This window comes from Trachymyrmex septentrionalis, unplaced genomic scaffold, assembly GCF_001594115.1.
Source record: "Trachymyrmex septentrionalis isolate Tsep2-gDNA-1 unplaced genomic scaffold, Tsep1.0 scaffold8, whole genome shotgun sequence".
Lineage (NCBI taxonomy): Eukaryota > Metazoa > Arthropoda > Insecta > Hymenoptera > Formicidae > Trachymyrmex > Trachymyrmex septentrionalis.
Window position 1 is genome coordinate 155,438 of NW_017305987.1, and position 4,866 is coordinate 160,303.

Here is a 4,866-nt window from a genome sequence, read left to right on the forward strand (position 1 = left end):
CGCTACTCGTTAAGGAGCATTTTGTTAGATCGTTCTTGATGAATATTACGTAATATTATGCTACATTTTTGGAGGAATTTTACGATGGACGTTAATTACGCCGGAAGCGTTGTTTGCAGGAATTTCCGCGTAACGGTCGTAAATTTGTAAACGTAAGTAGCGAATTTACCGTACAGAACGTTTCGCAAGTTGTGCGCGTAACTTGTCATGTCCCCATGATTTATCAATCTTTAATTCTCCGGTAGCAATTATTTCAACGCGACGCAATCTAGCTGTGCAAGAGCTATATCTGCTCCAAACTGTTATTTGTTCTGGGAATGTCAACAATTTGGCGCGAATGCATTTTCGAGAAGCGTCACGTAATATAGCAATAAAATTTGGTAGCTACTAGAGAAGTGAGGTGGTTTAATAGTCGACCGCTAAATGCATTCCTCGCTACGATATCGTAAACGAGGAGTGTCATAAAAGAAAATCGTTCCTCCTGGGAAAACGTGCCAAAGCTGACATCAACCTAGTTGCAACAGGAGCAATAATTAGTCGGGAAACGCAATCCTTAAAGCTAATTATGCCATAGTCGTCGACGTAACAATAGGGAAAGAGGGCAGAAAACTCATAAAATTATCAACCGTGAGTGCGAAACAAAATACGTCGCGTTTTACCGATCTCAATGTTCTACCGAAGTCAATTGACAATTAAGATGGTGCATTGAATTTACATTTTTATTTATTTACATTTTTAAATACGTTAAATACATTAGCTCTAATCGGTATTTACGGGTTCAGTAGACATTTTTCTTCAATCATGTTGCAACAAATTGTTTACAATAAATGTTTTTGACGCATAATTTTCAGTTCGAAAACTTTTTTCTTTGGATTTTGACCTTCGAAATGAAAACAAATTTACGTTTAATTACAAACTTTAAGTAAAGATATTATACATTGATTTAAAATAATGCAGAATGCAGCACAAAAAATTGTGACATTCTATAAGTAATCAATTTGAGCATAACTCATGGTGTCCAGCAAAATCTGGCCAGTCAATTCAAGGATAATTCCAGGATATTTCAGATAAAAATAGTGGTTTTTCCATCGGTTAATTTTCATTATTTAATTAATTTTCATCGATCCGTGCAATATTATATGCTTTGCTTCTTTTTATTCGCTAACAAATACAAGTTGGCAAATATTATTTATTGCTTTATAAATAATATAATATCAAACGAACATTCCGGTAACATAAATGATCTTTCTACTATGTTCTATTTTAGACATTAAATTCAAGTTATCGTATTTTTAAGGGAGGATTTGTACCCCAAACATAGCTTTACTTTGTACTTTTTCTTTCTCTCTTTCGCGCTGGCTTTTTTTAGAATGAAAGAATGATAAATTCTAGGCCAGTCCAGAAATTTCAGGAATTTTCCAGGAATTTTCCAAAATACATAAAAGTATAATTTCAGGATCCGAGGAAATTAAAATCAACGGTCGCGGAACGTCATAAATTAATTATTTTTTATTATACTCCGACAAAATTTCTTTTCAATTCCGTGTATCTAACCAACAATTTTTGTTGATACTTTAGCAAAACCATTTTTTCCCTGCGAATACCAGTTGAAGAATTTTCCGAGCAAATACCGATCAGAAAGAATTAAATGTAGATACCTTATATAATCTTTTTTTTTATCTCTGACGATATTCATGTATCGTATTTGGGATGTAACGCACTTGGGATTTCAGAACAGCCATCGAGATGCGGAAATACCGCATGAAACCACCGAGTGCTATTGTTCGCGTTTACCGATTCCACCATAAGGACTGATTCGTTCGGCGCCGCGTCAACTATCCCATTTCGCAGCATTAGGTTAACCCTTTGCGGTCTACCTGACTCGATGCAGTGGTTTATGAACGCGTACACAACACCTAAAAAGGGTTGCACCGCGAATACTGGTGGATTCGAGAGCAGTTTCACGTGTAGCGATCACGAGTAAACACGGAATAACATTGCCGCGAGACAAAATGTACGACGATGCGTGATTTTTAATCTCCGGAGGGCCATTTGTTTTCGCTACTTTGCGCTTCCAGCGGATCGGGACATCGCCGCGGAATGTAATGGAAATGCGATGGGAGATGAAAAGAGCGAGATATGCGCGAGGCGAGTAACAATATTACTGCAGATGGGATGCGGCGGATTGAAGGTAAAAAGCGCGATCGACAGGATTTTAACTTCGTCTGGCCTTTGTTACCCGCGTTCGAGGAAAATGGGAGGCGGAAAACAAGAAACGAATGTAGTACGAGTGAAGTGAAATCCGTGAATAGATGGACTAGCTAGGCCATTTTAATAATCTTATTAAAAATTACTTTTAAACAATGAAGCTACGCGTACCTTTCTTCAAACAAAAGATTTTTAATCCGCGCTCGACTCAAATTGCGCGACTTTCAAATCGCGAAGAATCAAAGGAGAAAACGATCCCCGACGAATTCCGAAAAGGTAGAGAGGTTTGAGAACCACTGGCCGCAGCAGGCAGCCAACGAGAGAACCGTGCGCGAAGGATGAAGGAAGGCGCAATAACAATATCGCGTCCTGCCCTTGCTCTATGCAACCAACCAGGGGGTAACGTCCTGTTACACCAGTCTGACCACTTTGCCTCGTCCCTCTCCCCCCTAACCCTCTCCACTCCAACCCTTCTCCGTGCGCGCGGACCGTTTTGCTCTGCACCGGCTTTGCTTTCGCCTTCGCCTTTCGCGGCCAGCAGGCGAAAACGTCGCGACCCGCTTTTCGCTAATCGCAATCCCATTCAGAGCATCGTAGCAGCGTAATAAGGGCGTCCCTGAGAATCTCTTTCGATCGAGTCGTCCACGTCGTCGCGAGGAAATACATGTACCAAACATAAGACGCTCATAAGACGCAGGTTTGAGGGAAAAAAAAAAACGTTCTTCGTCGATACGAGTAATCGTTACTCACCAATAATGATGTCCGCCCTTGCAGTCTCCGCGGTGAATCAGCACTAAGACCTGCACAACCAAGACAAGTGGTGGGTTTAGTTTTCGTGTGCTTGTACGCGTACGCATGTGCGTATTATTATATTATAATTAACGTCGCGCGAGCTAACGTCTCGTATCTCTTAGACTTATCTTAATGCTATTGTACGCGAAGGAGCGCGGTAATTAGGACACCGGCGTCGCCGTGCACTTCTCGAGTTTCAGGTAGTTCCTTCGGACTTTCTTGTATTTCACGTATTGTTAATTTTTAAACGCCTTTTCGATATGACAGATTTTTCCTTTCCAATGCCTTTGCCTTCGTCCCTTTTATCGATAAAAATACGTACATTCGCTTAGTATCGCGCGTTATTCACAATTAAAGCAATTAAAAATCAAATATGGTTTATAACCTCCTCGAAATTTAACGAAATATTAATTAAAAACTGCTTCTTGCGCGTTCACTCTCAAAGCCTTTTTATCGTAATGTTAATATAATATTGTTATTATTATATCTCAGCTTTTTCATTTTCCGCTTTTGATCAGATTTAATCTGATAATAACGTAGAAATTGTTTTTTTTTTTTTTTTCCTAGCTAATCGCGAAACTGCGAATGATGGTTCTGCGGTTACTTTTAAAGTCAATTTAGTGATTAATCACAGCTGAAGAAATAATGTTCATACATAAACGTCAAATTAAATGAAGTTAATTTAAAATCGCGAGTTAGCTAGAAAATGAAAAACTGCGCCTCTCGTCTGACATTTTCTGATCAAAAGAAATTATTTACAACACGTTTATTCTTCTGAAAATTTAGCAATCGAATTGGCCTGGAATTGGCATGTCATGCTCAAGTGTTATTCCTGCAGCGGCATTTAAGGATCGATCGACATGTTTATTTGACGCAATGAAAGATAAATAATTTTGAATAACGAGTATTTGGAGACGTAACTCGAGACGTTATTCAAGATATTTATTTTTTATACGACGAATGCCCGCGTCATTGGAATTGTACGTACAGATACGCTCCTGTAATAAGCAGGCCGATGCAAATTTCAAGCTTACGAGTCTATTATGCGTTAGCATTAATTAACAATAAAACACTCGCTTTAGTACGAAATTATATTTCGAGTCGCGGCCGGTCCGCGCATTCTTATACAGCCGGCACAGAAAAACGCACTTATGCGTCCCACGTCCGAGCGCATCGCACGATCGTAAAACTGCACCGAGACTACGAGACCGAGTATCGCTATCACGTGCGCGGAATTAATTAAACAACTGCTCGTCCAGCTATTTATCGCCGCCCGGAGAGAACGGGGCGGCCGATTCTCGAAGTGGAGCGCCGTAAACGTGGCGCCTCTAAAAGAAATTGCGAAGCCGCTTGGGAGATAAATCGCGTCTCGATTAACCGACACGCGCATCTGTCTGGAATCTACGCGAGGTCATCCCACATCAGTTCGAAAGGCCGTCCCTGCTTATTTAATAATCCTCAGTTGCCGAAATCGCTATTAAGCATCTCTACAAGCAGCGGATAAAAATAACGACGTAGAAACATGCGAGTCTGCTAGTCATCGGGCGAATGTCGGGAGAAACGTCAGGTGGCGAGAATGGTCGGGTGACGTGGTCCGTAGATCGATAGCCATTTAAATGAATCCACTTGAACGAAGGCGGAACGAAACAGAGAGCCGCGAAACGTTGAAGCAATATCAGCTGCGCTGCCCCCGCGAGCATCGAGATCGGTCTCAAGGACTGACCCGGATCACTTTACTGGATCACTGTCACCAGGTGCGGCGCGCCGTAGAACAAACTTCCACTCGCCGGCTACTCACGGGGCTGCACACGCTCGCGAATCACGATCGGGCACACTCAAGGTTGAAAATTCCAGACGCCCCCACCC

The 4,866-nt window shown here is 41.4% G+C and overlaps 1 protein-coding gene across 1 annotated transcript in view; it reads right to left on the reverse strand.

The window, feature by feature from the left end:
* Positions 1-4,866, reverse strand: part of LOC108754381 — a 94,133-nt gene that overhangs the window by 88,619 nt on the left and 648 nt on the right. Inside the window, exon 2 of the mRNA XM_018496633.1 lies at positions 2,959-3,008. The gene's annotated coding sequence lies outside the window, so the exon portion shown is untranslated. The remainder of the gene's footprint in view (positions 1-2,958; positions 3,009-4,866) is intronic.